The sequence below is a fragment of the Anser anser genome (genome assembly GCF_964211835.1).
Source record: "Anser anser genome assembly, chromosome: 19".
Lineage (NCBI taxonomy): Eukaryota > Metazoa > Chordata > Aves > Anseriformes > Anatidae > Anser > Anser anser.
Genome location: NC_139740.1, coordinates 10,323,266 through 10,348,206, shown reverse-complemented (window position 1 = coordinate 10,348,206; position 24,941 = coordinate 10,323,266). Strand labels below are relative to the sequence as shown.

Below are 24,941 nucleotides of genomic sequence, written 5' to 3'. Positions count from 1 at the left end.
CCACATCCTCAGGAACAAATCATAAGTACTGTAATTTAGGTCCGATTTATCCATTATGCCGTAATCCTTCCCAGTTTTCTCATACACAGATTTCTAGAATCTGACAGTGTGTAGTATTTGCAATAGGACAAAAATCTCATGAAAATGTACTGTCAAGCTGTGCTAAAGCACTCCACTAAGGAGATTGCTAAATATTTTCTATGAAATCCTACTGGCAATGTTCTAAAAGTCAGTGAAGGAAACTAGCAACGTGAAAGGCTACAATGACTGCTTGAAAATGCTCTGCAAAAATGGAAGAACACTTATTTACGCGACGTTGCTCTTTTATGATATATAAAATCTAGTTAAAAGGAGCCTACCCCCAGGAAAGCACTACATATCCCGTATTTTTATTTTTTTAATCTTCGATATAGCCTTCAAGACCTCAGTGCTATAGCACCAATTCAGGCACCATTCCCACTAAAAATCCTATTTAAAATCTCAGCCAAAGGTTCCAAAAATAGGATCCTAAATTCAGCTGCCTAAACACAGACTGTCCCCATGGGCAGAATTTTCAGAAGTTTTCACATGCCTCAGAAGTACCAGCATCGCAGACTTCAGAAGAGGGCCTAGTGATTGAAGGATATATTCTTTTAAAATTTTGGCTACTAGCTAATTCACTTTGTCTTTACAGATGTGATGGCTTTTCATAATAACTACACAAACATCCTGTGACTGCATAGTATTTCCTTATTTGTGTCTGTATCTGCAATATTTATGGTGTAAAATGGTAAACATTAAACGCCATTTCTAATTCCAAAACAAGGCCAGTGTTAACAATGTAGTTTTTATTTTAATCTAAAAGATTGCAGCAACAATATTGGAGCCACACAGAAAATGCACCAGGGAATTGCGTTGCGCAAAACGGGGCTTACTAGCAGAGAGCTCGTCTTTTGTAACTCCGATTTTAAAATAGCACTGATAAAATCAGCTTCCAGGAAAGGTTAGTAAAGGCCTGGGAGAAGAAAACAGGAGGATCAAAGTTATTTGATTAATATATATATATCTGTATGAGAGAGAGCGAGAGGAAAGAATTCGTCTGCCTGCACTGTGCCAGCCCTGCGCGTTTCCTCTCCTGCCGCAGGACGTGGCGCGCTGCTGCCAAGGCCCGGGTGCTGAAAACGCCGTGGTTCCGGCCATGCTTCTGGTGAGGGGCCTCACTGGGTGGACCTGGGTGCTGGGTTTTTGGTGCTTGGTACTTGGTGTTTGGTGCTTGGTGCTCGGTGCAGGTGCCTGGGCCCACTCAGGGCCTCTGCCAGCGGTTGGTGGGTGAACACTGGCTGTAGGGGCCGGGCTGCAGGACGCTGTGGTGAGACTCATTGGAGAGGGAAGTTTTCATGGGAAGGCTTTCCAGAAAGCCCCAGAGATAACGGTGATACGTAGGTGTGTGTTTAAAACATTTTTATGTCTTTAAAGGTGACTATTAACCATTTTAAAGCCAGCCCAAAAGCCTCGCAAAGCCAAGGCATTTTTGTAGCCTTGCTTTGAGCGGTGGCTAATCTCATTCCAGATACATGGGCTGGCAGAAACAGGCTTATTTAAAGGATTAAATGCAGGAAAGCTTCCTTTGATGTTAGCACACTTGTATCAGAGCAACCAGACTATTTTTTAATGCATACAAATATATAGACATATGCATGTACAAATCTTGCAAATTCTGTAATGCAGCTAAAATGAAGCAAGCCACCAGCTCTGACTACTTCGTAATATTTCTGGTGAGCACGCAGGGTGTTCCTACAAGTCATGGAGATTGTGCAATCTGCCTCAGCTTTCTAATTGCCCTAAACAAAAGAGCCGGTATTGAAATATTGCTGAAGTTCTAGGTACATGGTATCAGCTCAGGTATTGTCATTTATCTGTAATGAGCCATATTACATAATTATATGAGGTTTGTAATCAGCAGTCTCAAGAAATTTTACAATATCTTTCTGAAGAAGGGCAAAAATGATCCTTTCAAACATGGGAAAACAAAGTATTGCACCTTGCCCAATGCAACAGCACACACACAAAAAAAAAAACATCAAACTCAATAAAGCAAAGAGCACTGCATTGCAGGTGATCTGGGAGAAGAACCGCCAGTAATCCGGAACTGCCTTGTTCCCTACCTGCGCCCGTTTCCCTTTGCCCAGTCTAAGAAGCCCTCAACACTAAAGGCCCAGTCCTCCAGCAACCAGAGACGTCCCAGCTGCCAGCGCAAGGCTCATAGAAGGTGACTGCTTTCACTAATGCAAAACCTTACAAAATTACGCACTGAGCTGAACATTGCCACCTAGGAGGCTGAAGCCCGTTGCGCTGTACGGCACTTACACGGTCCCACCACCTGCACACCTCTGCCAGGCTGCGCTTGCTCCCCGTTCTGGTGCCCTCTGCGAATTATCAGGAACTGCACTGAGCACAGGAGAGTTAATGAGGGTGTATGAAACCCCAGGCAGAGAAACCAGTATTTCCTTGTCCAGTGTTTTACATTAGGCAACTCCTGGCACTTTGTATCTTTTTATTTATTCTATCAAGTTTTGCCAATAATACAAGCCAGGAACCTGTCTTCGTTAGTTTACTGGCTAATGGCCATTGCATCTATGTGGTGCTGGAACTCCTCGTAACCCAAGACGACGGCGTGGGCTGCGCCGGACTTGGCACTGGTGTTACTGCACAAGTACAGTATGTGGCCTCACGTTACACTGCTCTCCAGCCTCCTCTCCCCCTGTGTGCATGGCACTTTAGCTGTGCATCCTTCTGCCAAATTTGTTCAGGGTGTTATTTTTATGCACTAAATTCCTCGCAATCAGAGGTAGGTCAAATAAGAACAGCAATCTGAACGTCATGTGCCTAGCAGCCGACTAATCCTCACATCAGCAAGCTTCACAGCTGTCACAACATCCAGAGAGAGAGCCGGTCAGAGGCTGTGATGTGCAAGCAGTCAGCCAAGGAGGAAGCCTCCAGTGCCAGCCAGCAAGGCCAGGTGAAGGTAAAGCCCCTCTCTGCTCAACATCAGGAGCCAGATGCCTTTGCTGCCAGTCTCTGTATTATTTAAACACTCTGCACTCACGACAGCGGCCAAATTTTCACAACAGTGAAGTGGCTGGGCTGTTTAATGCACTTAGCTTTGTTCTCAATGGGGGCTGATGATTGCCAAGTGTTTTGGAAAGAACTTAGCCCCTCTAAGTTGCTGAAATGAGAGCTCTTGAGCATTGAGCTCTTTTGGAAATCCAGCTGCAGAACTCCACGGTGGTGGTGGTGGAAGCAAGCTGGGAACAATGCTTAATGGAAACTTCCCCTCATACCACCCCAGTGATGTGTCTCAACCATGGCCTGGAGAGACCACAACTATGTCAACACTGGCCTTTTGTCTGGAGCCTTTCCCACTTGTAGAGCTCCACTCAAGCAATACCGAGTATGCCAGGGTAGACACAGCTCCAGGTCGCTCCCGGCAGAGAAAGCAGCAGGTTTTGACAACCCCAGCAGTTACAGCTGCCCCAACATCTTGCCTTCGCTAATGCTCTTGGTGTTGCTCTGGCTCATATTAGCAACAGCGGAAAATTTTCCAGAAGGAAGGACTTGAACGAAAGTTGGCTGTTCTAACCCTTTCAGTCCTTCTCCTCCCAGTAGAGACTGCCAGCGAGGAAGTCGAATGTAATGGCAATATTTTCAGTGTGGTTCCTTGTTCAAAGAGAAATGGACTGAGGCCATTCACTCATGTCATCTAGGTCACTGAATAGCTGGTAAAAAAAAAAAAAGGAGCTTTTAATTGCTTGTGATAATTAAAATTCACAAGTCAAAAGTACAGTAACATTTTATGTATCTACAAAAGTACTTGTATATACCTACAAAACCAAAACACAGAGGTATTGTGGGGAGCTCAATCATGGTATCCTGATTAGTAATTTCTCCCTCTTTAAACATCCTACCAGCTGTGCCCAGGAGACTTAAGACGGAAATAACCTCTTCGACTGTACCACTGCTTGACAGACTTATTGTTTGTATTGCAAGAGATCCCTGATGAATTATGTAGAACTCAATTTTGAATCATTCAACTCCCATAGAAATGTGCCTGATTTTCAGAAGATCTCCCTTCTCACAGCCCTTCCACACTTGTCATCAGCTCAACAGCTGGATGGAAAACATCGACTGAGAAAAGAAAAGAAAAGGAAGTGGAAATGTTCTAATCAAAATATTTTTCCCTATTTTTTACACATATGATGTTGGAGGGAAGGAAAAGAGGAGTTTCTTATTCAATTTATTAACAGCCCAGGGAGAAAATATGTGTTTGCTAATCATTTTTCTTTTTATAAACTAAAGGCACTTTGGGTATGTCTGTTATACTAAATAGTACGGCAGTGCACTGACACATAATCCTCACCCAGAGCTGCTCTGGAGAACCCCCCTGCTCTGTTGATACCATTTCCAAACCGTTTATCCTGCTGGTGGCTGGCCAGCTATTTGGGATACTTCTCTCACTCCAAATCACAGACTGTCCCAGACTAATCTGCCATCTATTTCTGCATTAACTCTTTGTGCCTCCAGGCAAAGTCCCTTAATGCACAGCACAAGGCAGAGTTTAGGAATCGAGAGGCAAAAAAAAAAAAACAAAAACCAGGTGTTAAAGTATTCTGGAGGCTTTTAACCACAGACAGTATTTCGGCAGGTCACAAATCCTCAGTTATGACACTATAAGCTGCATTTTACCTTCCTGTCTGATTTCCCTGCTCTTAGGATTTTAGTGACTTCCTGAAACCAAAATATCTGTGTGGCCATTATGACCATCACCTGCACAACAAGCCACACAGCCTCATCTTCCAGCCCTCACATGGACAGGCAAAACCAGCCACTCTGCCTGGGGAGACGAAGATACCTCACCCTCGGGTGCATTTATGTGAGCAATTATTAGAGGAGCTTTATTTTCTTCCAAAGCAATAGCGTATTTCGCCCACTGCTCCAACCCCCACAGACATTCCTCTATTTCTTATCTTACACAAACTTCATTCTGCAGAACTTGGGGTGACTGCAAACCCTTCCTGCGGAAAGAAGTATCATAATCCAATGCAACCACAAGACATTCACTGCTCCTAACACACACTAAAAGACTGGCACTTGAGAGTGTTTTTAAAACATGTACTTTTTTAAGATATCAGCATTGTTTACAAATCTTGTGCATTTAATTATGAAAGCATTGTAATTTCCCCTCTCAGCATTGTGTGCCTCCTGCTCTGGGCCTCTGCACTATTATTACAGGCAGGACTGGTAGTCTTATTAAGGTTGCCTGACACTTCCCATTAGAGGATGCCGTCTTCAGTTCCTTAGACCTCTGCCAGATTACAACCGTTCTGTTTGGATTTGTATGCGCCAATTTATGTTTCTGCCAGAATGGTTCCTCAGCTTCCCGAAAAAGTTTCAGCAAAAATACTTTGTTTTGAACCTGTTAAAAAGTTCTGGCCAGCTCTTCACCAAACAGTGCTAGTGGTCTGATGGGGCCAGCGCAGCCCCTGGTGCCAAGCCCTAGAGCTCCCTGGTGCCAAGCCCCAGAGCCCCCCGGTGCTGACCCCAGAGCCCTCTGGTGCTAAGCCCCAGCAGGACGCCGGTGCTGAGCCCCAGGGCCCCCGGCCGCCCCTCGGCCCCTCACAGCCCCAGTGCCAGCTGCAGGCCTGAGGGCCGCTGCCAGGCCCCAGCCTAGGCCCACTCCCTGCCAATGTGCGCAACATTAGGGTAGCAAGGAAGAAAATGCAGGTCGTCTTTTCCATTCACTTTTAAAACTAAATTCAGGCGATTCTACAAGACTGGTTTTAAGAATACACGGTCATGGTCACAAGAACCTCTAAGCTTTTGATCGCGTAATTCTTCTGTCCACAGAGTAGTTGTTGTTGTGGACTCACTCATTTCCCCCATTTTGACTTATCCAGATGGACCCACACATTATTCACCACAAATTACTCTAACCTCCTGTGCAGACACAATCAGCAACTTTTCAGGAGTTCGCTCCAGCATTCCTGACTCCTGCATCTGCATGCTTCACAGAGAGGTTTTTTTCCCCTCAATCCTCACAGGAAAGAAGGGGCAGCCCTTCCTCTCTGCAGTTGAAGAAGAGAGGTATAGATACTTTAAATCAGATGTACGCAGCCTCTCAACATGCCATGGCATCGTCTGCATTTCACATCATCTGTCACTGACTCCCATTGCAGGCTGGGGGCTGTACATCGATATACGTGAGGGCTACCCAGGGTTTCATACTGGGCTCCTCACGAAACGGGAAGCAAATACTCAGTGTGACAAGTTAATGTAATTAATTGACTTGCTCGGAATTCTACTAAACTTCATGGCAAAGGAAGTAACAAAATCCAGTTTCTCCAGACAAAATCGCTCCATCGTTACTGCCAGACTTTCCCTTCTCCTGCAGTTCCTCGTGTCCTGTCACATCTGCAGTAAATGAGGTCAAGATCCAAGATCCTACAGACAACTGCTTCCTTCCTGATGCAGCCCTGATTCAACCCAGAGCTGGTCTGACCTCTGCATTCAAAAGGGAAAGGCAAAAAAAAGAGGATATGTAATTAAAGCCTGTATCTCAGAGCAGATGAAGGAGAGGGCTGTGCTATCTGAAGCTGCACACGTGGCCTTCGTTCTGGTGTCTGCAGGCTTTTGAGGGCTTGACTTTGCAACTCCTGCATGTGGTTAGCATTATGTGCATGTAATATGCTATGCCTGATGGCCCTTCAAAAGCAATAAATAAATCCGAGGCACCACCAGGTAAAATTTTCCACAATGTCTACTGTACTTAGGACTCTGCTCTTCTGTAAGATCCACACTCTGAAAATCTTACCCTTGAACGCGCATGAAGGCAGCACTTTCTTCCATGAGGCCCCATTTCTGACAGCTGCCAGGAAACCCCACTCAAAGCAGCTCCTGACAACCACTGTTCAGGACGCTGGAAGTAGCAGACCCCATTTGGAACATTTCACCTGCACAAATGCTACACAGAAAGCAAGGGGGTTGTCCTGCTCCTGGGACAAGTCACAGGGATTCATTTCCCCTTTGGGATCCTTGAAAAGCCCAAAATCCACACTCCTCTTAAATGACTCATTTTTTGGTAGGGTGCTGCTTTCCTTACAAAAGACAGGCCAAGATGACATTTAGTGGGGACAGGGCCTGAAGAGAAGCTGTAGGGACGCAGGTGTTTTATTGTAATTCACACTCGGCTCAGAAGCACGTTTCACTTCAAGATGTTGGTACTCTCTGGTGCATTGGAGCTTCGTGACATCCTTCTGAGTATCATTTGCATATAGTAAGGCTCCTGAGAAGGTACAATTCTTCCTTATTTTCTTAAAGGGAAAGATCCAGAAAAGCATCAGAACTGTTAATCTGTTAATCCATTTCTCTTTCCTTAGACCCAGCTTTAGTAAGTCAATCCTCAACCAGCACACTTTAGCTGAGCCTCTGCTTTAGGTGACAGCCACATATGGCATCCATAAACACCCCTTTCAAAACAAAGATGGCACTTGTCCCCAGGTTGCATTCGTGTCACTGCCAATGTTCTCTGCAAGACTCCCGACCAAGTTCCTCTCACATTGTTCTATTTATTTGGCTAATGAACATCCAGGACAGCACGCTCCCAGTCAGTAAACAGGTCTCGCAAAGCCACCATGTAATCCTGAAAGCATATGCCACCCATGAGTCATGTATCTATTACCCAGTTCTGGTACCCAAGCCCATCTTGTTTGGGTGTGTTATCAAAACAGAGGTGAGTGAGATTTCAAATGGCATGGAAAAGCCACGTGAAACAGGTACATTTCCTCTAACTCCCAGTCAGTAGCTAATGGCAGGCCTGAGAGACAGACAACAGATGCTATCAGCTGCTCTCTGAATATATCCCTTACGAAAAAGGGGTCACTGGACAGAGTTACAGCAACTTGCAATCTCGCCTTCTCTTTTGAGCTGTTCTGTACACAGCACAAAGTTGAACTACTGCACTAGCTTTTTATTTTATTTACATTTATTCCCTATAAAAACTACACTCTTTTGGTGACAAAATTAAAGCTTTGCAAAGGGTGATTTGTGTAACAATCACATTTTAAGAAGTAGAGATGCCAGGAGGAGGATGCATTGTTCCCATAACCTTCTGTGTAAGACTTAGTACATCTTTTTTTCTCTTCAACTTAATTTAAGACCCCCTAACACGGTTGGAGAAAAAAAAAACAAGCAGCAAAACCCCAAAACTTTTATTTTTTTTTTACAGCCCAATAGCCACAGAGGCCTAATTTGGTTTCACATATTCGTTTTATTCTCAGTAAGCACAGACAAAGAAAGCACAAGGGCGTGTGGTTGTGTCTTCCCTATTGATATATTTATCTTCATTTATAAAGTATACAAATGCATCAGTCATTGTGTAGAAAAATAAGTCAGAGGAGGAAGGGAAAATGTAACCGAGGCCTAGGGAAAATTCCAGGAGACCAGACTGTTGCATATGGACATTACCAGTGGGCCTGTATTTCTCTACAGCTGCTGCACAGCGTAGGTTTTTGTAGCACATCAGATGCAGACAAAAAACAAGGAGCTGCAAAATTAAGTCTGGTAAAAAGATATGACGACATTGAACAATGGGCAAGACATCGTCTCATAAGTTCACTTTTATATGTAAGAGAGTCATCTAGCACCAGAAAATAGCTGAAAACGCTACGGTGTTGAGTGTCAAAACCCAAACTGATGCCTGCAGTGATTTCTGCACTCAAGAACTGCAGTCATATTTTCGTAGAGAGATGAAGGTAAAATAAGCAAAACATCTCAGAGAAAAGTGACCAATGAAAACACCACTTACCAAGATCTTTAAGCTTTTATCTTTTAAAAATAGCTGTCATGAAATAGGTATATGATAGAATATTATTTGAAGAAACCCTGGAATTACTAATACTTATTTTCCTTCTTGTGACCTCCTCTTTTCCCCCAGTTTGCGTGTAATGGAGATTTTACTTTTTGCACACTGCTTGGTCCTCCACTGCCAAGCACTCAAAAATATTAAATAGCTTGAGTGTTGTCTTTAAGGCAACATGAACTGGCAAATCGCTTAGCAATTCACATAGTACGGAAGCTTTTAAATATGTCTGCATTTAAAATATATACATAAGCAAACAGGACTTTGTTTTCTGAAAGTTACCATTAATTGTAAGCCAATGGCAACCTTATTTACAGTAAATGTATTTTTAATACAGCATTTTTCTTCCAGTAGCCGTAGCTGCAGATTTCAAAATTAGTTGCCAATCCAGACATCCCAACTTTCAAACAATATCTTGGCACTGAAACATTTCTTTAACAGAGACACTTCTACCCCCTTCAAATATAGTAATTTTGCCTGCCAGTGAACAAAGCCCTTTGTGTGCTGTGCTCGACGCTTGGCAGCAGCCAAACAAGCAGCTCAACACCATCCCGATCAAAGACAATGTGCTTTCCTACTTTCAGGGGCAATGTATCACTGCCATGCAACACCATTATTTAGGGTTTATCTGGGAGGGAGGAAAGGGATGGTGTACTTATCTTTGACAGCTTCGGTCTCAACAATCCTTACCATTTATATTAAATATAACAGTGCCTTCCTACAAACAAGCTGATTCCCACCGTTGGATGATCTGGCTTCCTTTTTATGACGGTGGTTGTATTCTCTAAGTGGAATACCTAACAGACAGCATGGGTCTTACAGTACTTTGTTGTCCAAGGCTTCTGTGTGGATTTTTTGGGGGGCCCAACCCTACGCGTTCTGTTCCTCTGCTCACAGCAGGCCACGTGCTGCCCGTGCAGAGCTCCACAACATGCCCTGCTGAATGCAGGCACAGGTCTGCAGGAGCTGGCCATGTACCTGTGCCAAAATGAAAGGAGAAACATTGGAGAGATGTAAAGCACTGCAAGCTGAGGGCAGCAACAATTCACAGGCTTGGAAAATTATGTGGGCTTTACCTTTTACACTCCTGTTAACTCTGATTTTCATGAAGTAGGTGGTGTTGCTACAGCAACTGTCATATCACATCATTTCTGCTGTCTCTGTCACAGAGATCATCTTATTTTATCTTAAACTCAGATATGCAGTTCTTCCTCTGTTCTAAAGCTCTCTATTTTGGATATAAAAAATTACAGAAAACAGAGCGGCACCATATAAATGATACTTTTAAAAATGTAGTGAAGTCTGTAACATTTTTATTTGTTCTCCTTTTACATATGCAGAAGGAATAAAGAAAATAGCATTGACCATATTTACGGTGCTCCAGAGGTTCAGAAATAAATTAAGAGCAGGTCTCATGATAAAGATGCTTCGTGCTACCTTTAAGGGGTTTTTCCTACAGAAGCAAACCCTGTGTTCTCATGCACTTCACCAGAAGTAACTAATCCATTCACAGGTACAAACACCTTGCTTCCTCATGCCCGGGTCTATTTATGTACATACATTCCGCACCGCTCACACCCAACTTAGATGACACTTCCATCCACCGCACACAGTATGCTGTTCAGCTCACATACCTCAGCTGCTTAACCTGCAGCCTGGAAGCAGCACCTACTGAAGCAGCAGCCTTATTTTCACCTGTTTGGGAACATTTCTCCTACCCGCTGGGCACGAGGTGGCCACCCCGGCTTTGCAGCTCCCTGGCTGACTGTCACAGGAACTTTGCTCAACCTTGTTTGCCTCCATTTCACTGCCAGGGTAAGGTCTTCGAATATTCCATGCACTAGTAGAACTCAGTAAAATACTAATGACTGAAAGGCTCTATTGAATTTTTGCTATTAACATGAATTCCAACTCAAACATTCACAGATTTTTCCTTTAAAAAATAAAAAGCAACATTAGTAAATATACAGTTCCTCTTTCTGGCTACTCAGGATACTAGAGAAAACCTATTGATAATGAAAGGCTATTTTGAAGCCCTGAACTGCTAGCACAGCTCAGACACCAGCTCAAGCTCTGGCACAGCCTAAGCCCGTACGTATTTGTGCCTGCCTCTTTGCAAGCTCTTCCAGTCCCTTGCAAAACAACGAATCCAGTCACCGAATTGCACCTCATTGCTACAAGGACAGGCCCTGGGCAGGTGGAAGTCTGCCTACGTGGATCTAACCCTTGGGCAAGAACTGTCTTGTGTCCCTGGTTAAAGGCTGTGTACGCAATTAAGATGCCAAACAGCCTTTAGTTCTGCTGATCACTTTGTAAGCTTCATTTCAGTGCCCGACTACAGTTACTCTTTAGATCAATTTCCTAGAGAAACAAATTTTGTGTGGCCATGCTGTGCACAACTGTGTAGCCTCTTCCCAAAAACTTTTGAAGCTGTTGGCCAATTTCTAACAAATTTGGCAGAGATATATCAGTCTCAAACGTGTATTACTAACAAGCTTCGTGAAAACAATATACATCAAAGAAATTCTTAATTCCCTGACCAAAAGAAGGCCTCACGATCTCTGTTACATGTCAGAGAATCCATGGAGATTTTGCTACTCATGGAACTAATAGGAAGGAAGAAAAATCTTTACCAAATTATCATTTGCCATGGCAGTCATGAAAGTCACTTATACTCGTAATTCCAGTAGAGAATGAGAGCAGTCTTTTCACCTTATCCCACCCACTCATTTACTATTTCAAGTAATCACAAGCAAAATTATTTGTTTGACAACTGCCCTGTCACTTGATAATCCCTCTGAATTCGGCAGACACATCTAGCACTGATAGCCATTAAAATCATCATGGACAGGTCCTGTCTTAACAATCACTGCAGAAGATGGTCAGATGTGGACAATCAAGCTGTCTGGTAGCACCCCAGCATATATTTAAAAGCTGTGTGAGAAAAGAGCTTTTTGAATCACCTGCACCACTTATGTAGCAAGCAACTGAAGTCTTCCAATAAGACCCAGCAGGAGAGTTTGGGAACCAACAGATTTGTTCTGGCAGCAATGGGACATTCATTATTGGCTTTGGGGTGGGGAGTGTTTTGACTTGTTTTTGTAAATATTTTGTTAAAATGCAGGACAAAAAGCTAGATGATGAACACTGGGTAGGACTTACAGCTAAGAATCAGTGTCTAGATTTATGCTGGAAACTGCACGTTTCTGCCCAGTTGGGGGCTAGACACTGACGCAGCTCAGTATTTGCAGGACCAGAGACTCCTCCTAATCTTCTTCTTACTCACCTTGCTGTTATTGCAGAGTTACAAATGCTCACAATAACGGAAGCTCGGGGAAGAATGAGTTAAACTTTGCAAAGAAAAACAAGCAGGAGAAACACCTTTCCTCTTTCTGCTTAACTGGATAATTGGTTAACAGGAACCTGCTTGATGAGTTTCAGCAGCTCCTGGAGATCAGGCAAGGCTGCTTCGGAGAGCAGCTAGAGCTGCTGACTGTATAAACATCTTTAAGCCGACCAACAGGGTACCCCTCGCTAAGGTGGTTGTTTTTTTTTTTTTTCAGCCAAGATTTTCAGAAGGCAATGAAGCAATTCATAGAGCGGTGACCCATCCAAACCTGGTAAGAGCAGGGAACTGAACTATTTCAGGCAGAATATTTAATATAGACATAAAAGTGATCTTAAAACTATCATATGGTCAGAAGAAATCCATTTCAAAAATGCTGAAGCAAATGACGACTAAATTCTCACTGCGATGGACAGAGCATAACAGCGAGATTCTCACAAATAAGTAACAGGTCCTATCCTGGTAATTTAAGGGGCTAAGAAAATTATAGTTCTAAAGATTCATGTGACAAACGTGACAATCAATGGGCTTCGCTGGATCTGTAAAATCCTCTGGGCTTAAAAATCAATACCATTCATGTATAACACAAAGATTTTACTCAAGTAATTAGTGTTTGAGTCTAAAGAGAAAGTACAAGAGTTGATTTTCACACGGGGATTTATACTGTCCTATATAAGCTGTATGCATATGCACATGAGATTAAAAAAACAAGATTTTTCCACAGCTTATCCAAGTTCAAAACTCTAGTTAGACATAAATGTATTATCAAAGCAGCACCTACAGCAATCAGTGAAAAACGCTGGAAGAGATTCATTAAGCACCCTCCATATTCTCATCCAGACTTGTATTTATTCATCCTGATGTTTCAATTAACCGAGTGCTGATAAACGGACATTTACACAAGCCGAGCTCTAACATCAAGAACCAAGCTCTCCCTGCCTGAAGCTGTCAGTCGACATCAGCCGCTGTCAGCCGACACCAGCCGAGGCTTCCCAGGGGTTTCTTTCTCCCAGACTCTCTTCTTTCTGAGGATGCAGGAGACACTAAGAGAAGGCATCTGTAAATACATTCTACAGAACAACATAAAGACTTCGGGGGAAAAATGTATGCCAGCATTTGCTAGTGCCCATCTGCTCAGACACAGCTCAAGGAGTCTGATAAAGTAGCCATAAGAACAGGGTTCCAGGCTGAGTACTGCCTGTATGAAACCAACCCAAAACCCCCACACTTCAAGAGAGACATATGTCCCTTCATAAAGTAACACCACTGCTTGTGATAATGTTTTGTGCCCCCTTCTGAAGCCTTGTGCTTTTGTACTATTCTTTCATTCAAGGGTGCCATCCGAGATGTTAGGGTTTCAAATCCAGAGCCAACTTTCCAAAACACACTGTATTCTGAAAAGCCCATTTTTGTTTCACAGAAAAATAAATCAGTTTGCATCATAAAGGCTTTATCCCCCCAAACCCAAAGCCTCCCATACTGTTAAAAATCAAATCCAGCTTTATTTTCCTGCATGAGTCAGGCTGCATGCAAACAGCTCTGGAGGAAGGCGAGCTTGGGATGCAGAACAGGACTGCAGTACCAAATCCAGAGTGGGATACTTGTTCTTCTAACAGCACACTCCTATTTCCGAGATATTTGCTAATATTTTCATCTTAAAACTAGAGGAAAACCACCCTCTTCCCCCCAAAAAGAAGTTTTACAGATTATAAAAGACACACAAGGACAGACTTTATTATTTTAACAATTATTGCTATTTTCAGAGCTCCAGCAAAGCTACTTCCTTCCATAATTGGACTTCAATCAAACCCTAGTGAAGCTTTTGATCTTGGAAAGAGTAACAACATAGCTCCGTTATCGGCACACAGGGGGCAAAGAGTAGGACATCAAGAATTTTTCAATAAAAGAAAGTTAATTGCTTTGACTTATATTTACCAAAGGTCACGACTACAAGTTCTGACTGCACGTACATAACGGTGCACACTGAGAAATCTTGCACAGACTGGCCAAAGTAAGTGTTGGGATTATACTATTTGTGTATTAAAAAAAAAAGAGGAAGAAAAAGGCAGCAAAACAATGCTAGATTACTATCCAAATATACCCCAGTGGATGTCCTGCCAAATAGCAAATATGTGGCTGTAAGCTCCAAACTGAAATAAAAGCTTGGCCAGAAGCCCAGAGCTTCACTGTATTTTGCTCAGCTAGCCATAGTCTGGCAGAACAGAGTGAACACATTCTCAGCCACGTGATAAAGAAGCCAGTCGGGCCAAGCTGATTTCCTTGTGTTGGTTAAATGTGATCTTCAGACTGTACACACCAGCGGCTTTGGGAAAACGTGAGAAAGTGGGAAACAACAAGCCACGGGCTATAAACTAAAGGGCAGAAGAAAAATCACTTAAGGGGTTTTGCTTAAACACATGTCGACAGGGCTGTGTTTTAAGTAGGGGTTGACTGGGCTCACAGGGCTCAGCACATGCTACGAAGGTGCTGAGCACCGTGCATTCACCTGGACATAAGCAGTTAAACACCGTCTCCTCCAAGCAGGCAGACCCTGAAAGGACCTGATTCTGAAAAAACACTGAATTCTTCACAGTACAGGATTAGGAGAGCCTCTTGTGAGTAGCTCAGAAAAACACTGCACAACTTCAAATCCCGTATGCAGGAGAATTAGAGGTACTTAGGCCTCTCAGGATGGGGCCCAGTAAAGGAAAGTTATGAACCTGACGGTGGTACACGTCCCCCATGGCTCAGATTTTGCTGACACTACTTGGAACAGCCACCAGACAGTAGTACTGAGCACTGAGGAACATTCATGAAGTGAGATAAAACTTGGCCAGAGGATTCAATCCAAAAAAACATACAGGGCATAATGGGCCAGAAGCTGCCCCAATTATAAGGTAGTATATTTTGATAGCAGTGATAACGTTTTCAAGTAACCGACTCGGGAAGAGATCAACAGCATCCCTGGCCAGCACCAGAGGTGCACGTGACGCCTGAGAGCACGCTGCATGCGGGAGCAGAAAGAGAAGCCACCGAAGGAGCCCTGAGAAGCACATCCCTGCTGCAGATAAGAGCAACTCAGATGAAACGCTCATGAGAGTGCCTAAGAAAAGTGAGATTTGTTTACTTTCTAACAGAAATAAATTGATAACCTAGACACGTGTGGTAGCCGGTGAAATCAGAGACGCACGGGTTGACAATTACACCTCCAGCTCCTTCCTTCTGTTTGGCTCATGGTTTCTTTTCACGTGTTCAGAAGAGCTTCCAGAGACTACCATGACTTTCAACAATGACTTCAACCGCATCGCACTGAGAAAATTGAACAGATAAGAATATGGAGAAGTGTGTCCTAAACCAGGTGGTATGTCCAGTCCAACAGATCAGCCCTTCCGTGAGCAGCCACGTGATTGTGAAGGGACAAATGTCAGGTCTCAGAGCGTGGACAATCTAGGCCCTGATTTTTTTTTTTTTAAGTGCTGAGATACCAACTTAGCAGAGGTGTTTCAAATAGACAGACACCCAGACTGCAGCTGTCCAACACTTGTAGCTGAAGGCTTGAGGTCTAACCTCCTCAAAAGGTGGCTACACAGGTGAACTTTTAACTATGCTGTACTCTTTCCTAATTCTCTCATAGTTTAAGTGATGCAGGTGTTCAGAAGGTCAATCTCCTGCTCCCATTCACTCAGCCTGTATTACTCTCAACAAATGGCTCAATCACCATAAGGACCAGACCAGTACCACTTCAGAAAAACCTGCACCTTATCGATACACTGCATTTTGTCCTGTGTGAATTAGAGTAAGGCATTAGGAGAACACAGTTAAGTAACACGGCAAAATCTTGGTATCCGATTTAAACCCATACTGGATATCTATGCTCTTCTCTTCCAAGAAAAATAGTCTTCACTACCAACAGGGGAATTAATTTCTTGCTTATCACTGTACTCACAGTGGTGCAGAGGGCAGGCCCTACACAGCTGGTGACAAAGGCCAGGCTGTGGTCAGGGCCTTGGGACTAACCTGCTCAGGTAGCTACAGTCCCAGGAGAAGGCTGGAGACGTGAGAGTGGGAATTAAACAGAGGTGCCCTACAATTCTCATTTTCACTCCCCAGTGCCTGCACACTCCTTAGCACTCCTCAGAGCAGCACTCACCAGCTGACGGGGGCCATCCTGACCACCCAGCTCCAGGTGCTGACTTGCACTGCCTGCATCCCGAGTCCTCATTGCTCCTCCCTCACCCTGCCGTAAGCAAAGAGAACAGGGCTCCTCCGTGGGGCTGGCCCAATGTACACGATGGGTGTACCACATGAAGTTACCTCACAATGCATGGAACATATAAAAAATATATACTGTCGTCAAAACTTAACGTAGACATCCATATGCTGCTGTGATGAACCTCAAGTGGCACTGAGCTCGGCGCTTGCAGTAACTTCAGAACTGCACCTGAATTTTACTCTCCCAACGTTAAGCTCAAGGCAATGTCTTAGACTTAGCTTAAAACAAAAAATAAAAAAAATAAGCAAAGCAAAAAAAAATTGTAACATTTCCATACAAAATTTCGCCAACTTAATTCTGAGAAAGCAGGATGAAACTCGAGAGTTTCCATACAGCTTTCTTCCCCAACCCCCGCTTTTTTTTTTTTTTTAAAAAAAGACACTTCATATAGTGTATACCACTGTATGATGCCAGTGTCAGACCAAATGTACTTTCAGGACTCAGGTAAGCATTACCTTACCAAAAAGGGTATTGAAACATCTCGGTGCTGGGCTGGAAGCAGAAGGTGGTTCTGTTGTAACAGACTCCTAAATGCCCTGACAAGTATGTGCGTTCAGGGCAGGGGGAAGGGGATGCGAAGGGAGCAGGGGAGTCGATCCAGCAGCGCCGTATTAGACTGCAAGCGTGTTGTGTCATTACAGCTTTATCCCAACACACCCATATTTACAGCACACAATGTACTGTACAATTCACAATGCCAAGAAACTCAACATATCTAATCTGGCAGAAAAACAAAGTCATATCAGGTTAATCCAATTCTTAAATTGCACAACTTCGAAAAGCCAATAGGAAAACAAGCCTTCCCCTAGCTCCTGCTCCCCCTTTCCTCCTCCCAGCACACATACCCTGCCACGACCTACTTTTCTCTTTGATCCCTGAACATTTTTAGCCCACTCTCACTGTCCCAAGTTTCTCATTCACTTCTAACCCACCTCCACCCCAGACCCCGATGGAAAGTTACGCTGATTAGAACAAGCTGTAAAAGGGAGCTTTGTGCAGAGCGCCCGGGCTAAAACGCACTGCGGAGAATGAATGGCAGGACACATACACAAGGTCACTTGGACGTGTGCCCACATGTGATACTGCAATAATTGTGATAAGATAACAGGCCTCAAATTTAAACTTGGCTGACTACAAGGGAGTTTCAAATTGGGCAGTGGAGCTGGAGCACTTGTGCTGCACCAGAGGAACAGGATATAGCAAGGCTGCATAAATGCTCAGCTTTTTAGGTAAAATAACTTTGCTCAACTTCAGAGGATCAAGATTGTTCCATTACCCGCGTTTGGTGCTTTGGGGATTTCGCCTGCAAATCATACAGCTGGTTTTCCAACTTCTCTTTTTAAATGAAACCTTAGAGTCATGTAATCACACAACTCCAGGAGATGAGGATTTTAAAGGAGGAATAATGGTGGAAAAAAGTTTGACACCCGCTGGCAACCAATTAAACCTCGTTTCTTGTAGATTTGTTTCTCAAAGTGAATCACCATCTCATGGTGTCTAGAAGGGTGTCAGCTCTCACCGAAGCACTTCGCACACATCAGGCATTTTAAAGTTTTTATGTAAATTCTCTGATATAGAAAATGCACATTAACATTACAGCTCTTCCTGCTCACTAACATATTCCTATCATATCCAGTCATTTATTTTCATGACATTTTAGCAGTGTAATTACTCTATCAGAATCTCAACTTGCTTGCCACATTTGCCTATAATCAGCCTATGTACTCAAAAATCTCGATCAGGAGCACACAAGAGGCCATACACACCTAGCATAAGGTTTGCTTTCACAGCAAATCATGCAAGAAAACCCACAACATCCATCTATCACAGTCAGCGACAGAGCTGCAAGAGTTACATACACAAAATGGCCAAATGCCCCACGCTGTAACATGGGGCCACAGCTGCAGGGATTACAGACGTCAGTAACATCTGTATTTCCACTATGCAGCACAAAGACAGAGGGAACACAGTGGTATGTCTGATTGCTGCAGGCTCCTTCAAATTAAGTCAGTTTAACCCTCTCTGTTGTGATGAGGAGCAGGATTTGTTTTCAAGTGCCAGTTCCTACTTACTAAGCACCTAGCTGGTTTTGAAACTGACTTCTTGCTGGAGTGGGACTCACTTCCAAACCTTGCAATGGTGAGTCTATGAAAGTGACCAAACCATTTTAAATCGCCTCCTTTATTTCAGTGCAGCCCCTCTCATTGAGTCTGTTCTATACTCCATAGCCTTGAGTAACATAGGCTTCTACGAGAAGGTTTAGTACTATTACTGCAGTATCCTCTAAACACTGATTGCTCCATAAAACAGCTCTGCAGGAGTATTTTGTCTTTCAAAGTTTCACGTTAATGTTTCTTCCCTTTTCCAAAAGGCAATCTACAGTTTCTTTCCTTGCCTCCTCAGAATCTCAAGTCATAAGCAGTTCCTAGTGAGACCACATTTAAACTCAGTTTTGGATGCCTTCCTCTGCATTACTATTGCAGAGTTATCAGGTCACCTCAAATAACGCTGCATCCACATACAGGAATTAAGAGAGTGGCGAGCCTTGCAAGTGTTCTAAAAAAAGTTAAGGTCCAGTCATTGCCACACAAAGTAATGGATCTTGCTGGGGATGGAGAGCCCTGTTCATTCATTTGTTTATTAAATTCAGGAGTACCAACCAGCTCTGTAATGAATTACTTAATCTTTGACCTATTGTCCACAGCCATGTTCCAGAACAAAGAATTTATAGCAAGCTGAGCTCCCTAAGGCTAATTGGAAAAGAACTTTTTTCCTTTAAAACCATTATCCATCCTCAGCCAATCTTTGTCACAAAATGCATTTTCGCTTCTCTGTGTATACACCTGAATATCTAAGGATTACATTTTGTCACAGACGAGCTACTGCCATAGTTCACTCTGACATCTGCTTGTAGTAAACACATGCTAAAACATTGATCTATGGGTACCTGCCAAGTTATGTTCCAGTAATAACTTACATTTTCACTTCAATTAACGAGGACCTGAGTTTTCTAGGACCCTAACACAATCTGGATTTTTTATTCTTTGTTCTACAAGTGGCCACACCAAAACACAAGCTTACGAGCAAAGGGTGTCAAAATCCTCGATGCCTGTTTTCATTAAACAGCAAATAATATGAACAAGAGAATACCAGCAGTAAGATGAAGAGCTAAAGCTGTTTCTCTAAAAGTTGAGCAGAGAACCCCTAAGCAAAAGAGTGCCACATCAGAGACGCTAAGCAAGGGTGCTGGATGGTGTACAATGAAAATCTGGGCTGAATTTAGCCCTGGCAAGATTTAGTTCAACCAGAGAATGGGACAGGGAAGCAAAACTATACAACAGCTTCAAAGCTGGTCAGAAAATTAGGTTGAACAATAACTTGTAGTCATTTAAAACTTGATGGATGGCACCTCAGTTACACAAAGCTGAAGTGCCCTGAAGAATCCCAGCAGAAAAAAGAAATGATGAAATGCCTAACAGACACTGCTTTACCTGCCTGCGTTAGCTCTCCCCCCGTTACATCTGAAGCTCTCAGGTCCCAGCTCAGCTTTGTGACAGACAGCTTCTTTAACGCTGTTTGCTGGCTCCTTCGATGCCATTTGCTCATGAAACATTGCCATACAAGCTACAAAATCTGTTTATACTGTATTCATTTTGACAAAGATGTGCATTTTAACATCCATTTTCTATATTTACTCCTCAGATATAACTTACTCCATTAGTTCCTACTGGATTTGAGGTTTGCTTTAAACAATTGCTTTCTTCCAGACCCTTCGCCATTTACCTCACATAAAATAGCTCAAACCACCGTTTTTCTTGCATATAACTTAGTTGAAATGCTCCTTCCTGATCCTCACAATCTTTTGTGGAATCCTGACAAAATATTGCAATATATTTTATGAAAGTAAGACTTTTCAAAAGCAAGCTAATGATTACATTAGTGTGTAATACAAATATTAAATAGCTGCACAGCGTTCTGCCAGCCAAGCTTCTGATTTCATAATGATTTAAAGTACTCTTTACTGATGACAAGTATGTCCTTCCATTCTGAGGGAACTCCACTGGTATGCTGAGACCAGCTACCCCCCTTAAAAAAGTCCAGAAAGATCAATGAGAAGAGAATGGATGGTGACATTTTGCTGGTCCACCTAGGAGCTGCTGAAGGAGGGCAGTCAACAAACCGTGCTGAAATCAGTGGCACCGCACGAGAAGTAAAGTACTCATCGCTGAGACTCGCTGGGCAGAATCTGGCCGCTGCTGGCTCCCACAACTGCCAATCTGCTGTCATATAAATATGTAGAGATTGCAACAATTTAGTATGTTTCCTCGTAGCTTCATCTAATCAGATAGCATCAATGTCTTTACATACATCTCCTGATGACGTCTTGTCTCTTAACTCTAACATATTGTTTCATGAAAGACTTCAGGGTGTACTCGCTTCTTAAAAATCAAACCCCTGCACCAGACGATCAGTCAGCCAAACACGCTGAGATGGGAAGCAGGGCTAGGAGAAAGTCACAGCATTTTCCTAGGTAACTGCAACAAGTTCAGCTCTTGGCATCCCTGAAACACCTTCCTCAAGGGACAAAACCCACGCTTGCTCCCTCTGCATATCCTCTTCCTAACACCAGACAGCCCTTACACGCTTACACGGCTGGATCTGCGTGGAAGGCACCGTTCCACAGGAGAACTCAAGCATCAGGCCAGGTACATTTTTAAAGCATAGTACAAAACCCAAGATCTTTCTTGCTGTTTACTGTTTGAACTCCTAAGTAACTTCAAGTTCTTTCACGTAGTTGAGCAATTATTTAACCAATAATCAACATTTAATGGCAAATATTAAAATTAGATCTTTTGAAAGAGACACAGTGTTCTTGCTTCTAGCATTAACAAGGCTTGTTCGTTCAGCACTTTTTCCCCTTGTTATCATGTGACAGGCTATTTTTAATATTTGCCAGAATATATTTTGCATCTTCCTTTTGATCCAGAAAGCAGCATGCGAGGCTTGCCTGGATATTGCCTTCCCCTTGCAGCGCACAGAGCTGCGCTTTTCCACTTGACTGCAATTTCGGCACCGGCTGGTAATGGCAGGAGCACGCAGCCACGCACGCGTGCCTGCTGCTGTAGCACAGGCCGTGCTGAGCAGCCTGCACAGGGGACTGCCACGTGCCCGGAGCACATGGTGGTGCATTCAGAGCCTCACGTGAGAGTCAATGTGAAGAGCAGCTCTGGTACAGCCTGCCGGGCGGTTTAGCCGGTCATTCCCTTGTTATCACGTGGGACACCAAAGGTGAGGAAGCGCCCGGCTCCTCTCGGTGCTGCAGGTAGAAGCCCTCACCTCTAAGGACCGGGACTCACATTATGGCTCACGTAACCCTGAACCGCTTGTAAACAGCGATTAGAGCTCAGGAGAGGGTTCCGCAGACGAGCTGGCTGCTGGGAATGCTGCCCTTCACACTACAAAGGCTGTGCTGGAAGAGGAGGTCACGTTAAGAAACACAGGGGAAGGAAGACTACAATAAAGGGAGTGTTGCACACACCCTTCTGTGGGCTGCCCCCTTCACCAAGTCATTCCCAGTACGCAGCTGAGCGGCCGGATGGAGCAAGAGCAAACCATCCCCATCGGCGGTACGCCTATCGCAAACAAGTTAAAAAAACACCAAAACCCACCCAATCCTGCCTGGTGTCAGTTGTTACAATTCAGTATCCATGCAAGAAGTAAAAGGCAATGGGTAACGTGCTCTAGATGAAATCTCTCTACCGAGTATGTACAATAAAGCATTTAATAAATCTTCGTGTTCTTCCAAGAGGGGGGCTGAGGGGAGCACCCTTCAAACAGAAATGGTGTTCAGCTTTTTGATGAATGCACCTCTGAATCTTACTTTGTCACTGAAAGCAAAGACTTTCAGATATCTCACATCTGTATTTCTGCAACAGATTACAAAGCTTGCTTTTCTATTTTTTTCCCCTTAATCTTTGGCAGATCCTTTGCAAGTAGTTTAAGGCACCCAGCAATCCAGGCACTGCAGAGTGAAAACCACTGTCACAGGAATGCAAATACAGGAGGTTTTTTTTTTTTTTTTAAACTTCCCATGGCCCTACCCTCCATAAGGAGCAGGGCTGTAACAACACAGGGGACATCACTGTGTCAGCAGGATCCCCCTCTGACGTAGCCCTGTAGCCAAGGCTTTTGCTGCGAACAGAAAATTCACATCTAAATCTCAAAGAACAGAAATCCTCTAATTAGAGTCTTCCACCAGACTTCGCTAATGCTTCTGAACTCTAATTCACTCCGTGCGAACCCTTTACGCTGCTATCCTGTTCACCCAAATAGGGGCTACCCACAGAAAAAAAACAGACAGGTAAAAGCAACCACCCCCTATCAACTTCAAAATATGATACTCCCTTTATATAGAAACAGCTATGAATACTCCCAATTTCATTAAATTACACCACAGTTAAACACAGATTTACATTCAACCAAAAAACAGCAAAAGACAAAAGATCTGCAACAGATGGAGAAATAAGAGAACATGTTTGCAGTAACAGGTAACTTTAAAAGCTAGTTTTAAAATAACTGTTTTACTGAGAAAGACTAATTTTCAACCGACTAATCGGCACCCACTACAGGGAGAAATAATGTTTCAGATACATCTGTGTTATAATGAATGACTGTCTGCAATGCTAAAATTAATAAATAGCATTTTGATTTAAAGTGATACTATGAAAAAGAAATACTTCAGTACTATAGATTCCAGTTTTGAAAAAAAACATTATCCTGCATCCCTTCTCTTCACAAAGGAGACCAGTTTTTGCATAGATTGCCCAAACAGAAATTTACAAGAAAGCGGGTGCTCACTTTGTTATTTGCTATAGTTCAGAGAATAAATGTCAAACTGGTGAGACTAAACATTTTTCCAACAACCAGACAGTGTTGTTTTGGGCTTTGTTTGTTAGCTTTCCACTATTACAAGATCCACAAGGATCTTGTAATATGTTTAGAGCCATGGTCAGTCCAGCTTTGCTGAACCTGACCCCAGTTCTCACTGAAAAGCAATGCAAATTTTCACCTCTCTTCCATACTTCCACAGGCAGTATAAAATACATATCGAGGTGACACCACTGGTTTCTAAAGACAGGTAAGGCTTGCCTTTCAACACATGCACAAAATTAAATCTTCTCATGTCACTTCTGTGTAGACCTCTCTGTCCGAGTTACACCACGCATGCATGGGAGCCACGTTTGGTGTTCCACGCTCACATACACCTCCTTGCCCGTACACAGCCTATGCAAGTCTCAGATTTTTGCCCAACTACACGTGATATACTGATGCTAAATGCTGCGGAGTCATTTAAAGTAGGGATGCAAGAAGCACAACGTTTGACCCTTGCTTCAGCCCGAGTCCACGCCACATACTCACAAAGGCCATCAAAAAATTAAGATAAAAATCAGTGGAGACAAAACATTTTTAGAAGAACTACTATCACCTGGAAATTTCAGTTTTCCTAAAAATAATACAACCATGTGGAATTAATTTTTATTGAAATTGTGTATTTTATACTATTTGTCTTGGGTTTATTACAATAATACAAATCACAACAGCCATGTATATTGAAACAGTAGCTCACACCAATTAAAAAAACCTTTCTTCATATGACAGTTTTAAAAGAGTCTTTAAAGGTCTTACAGGATTTATTAACCAAAAGGCTCCACTACAATAATTTTAACATTTAGCTCCAGACTAGCTTTAATATTTCAAAGCAGCACATTTGCCTCAACACTTTTATGACAACTTCAAACGATCATTTTTATTTTCACGAGAAATGTTTTTAATACTGTGTATTTTAAAGATTGCTCAAACACTAAAATCCACGACGATCCCTACAAAAAAAGATTGTCAGATTTTTATATGACAGCACAAAAAAATCCATTAATCTGACAATAAACCAGACTACTGTTAATTAAGCCACAGTACCTATCTGCAACAGAGGAAAAAAATTTTAAGAAATGGAATGAGCTCACCCTTTCAAAAAAAGGAGTTTAATCCAAACCTATTATTCTTAGGACAAGATGGTATGGAGAAAAAAGTACCTTCAAGCTAAGGTGCTTTATCCTACCCCAAAAGACCCGACTCCTTTTAGAACCATACATAAGCATTCAGTTTTAGTGAGAAAAGTTTGTAACCCCCAGCTGCAAACAGCTCAGGGAAAAACCCAAAAATCAATGAAATGAAAGCAAGTCATGCAGGCAGCTGATTACAAATAAATTCTGACAGGTGATCATTAGAAGCCTGGCCCAAAACCAGCCTCCCTTAAAAAATGGATGAGGACAGATTATCTGCTTTTAATTTTGCGTGTAGAAGTGACAGAAAATGGGGTAGCATACCCACACTATTTATAAGAACTGGCTTGGGAAAATCAGGGTAGTTTT

At 43.0% G+C, this 24,941-nt stretch overlaps 1 protein-coding gene across 2 annotated transcripts in view; it reads right to left on the bottom strand.

Annotated features, from left to right (window-relative positions):
* Positions 1–24,941, bottom strand: part of HLF (HLF transcription factor, PAR bZIP family member) — a 35,917-nt gene that overhangs the window by 7,928 nt on the left and 3,048 nt on the right. The gene's annotated exons all lie outside the window — the stretch shown is intronic.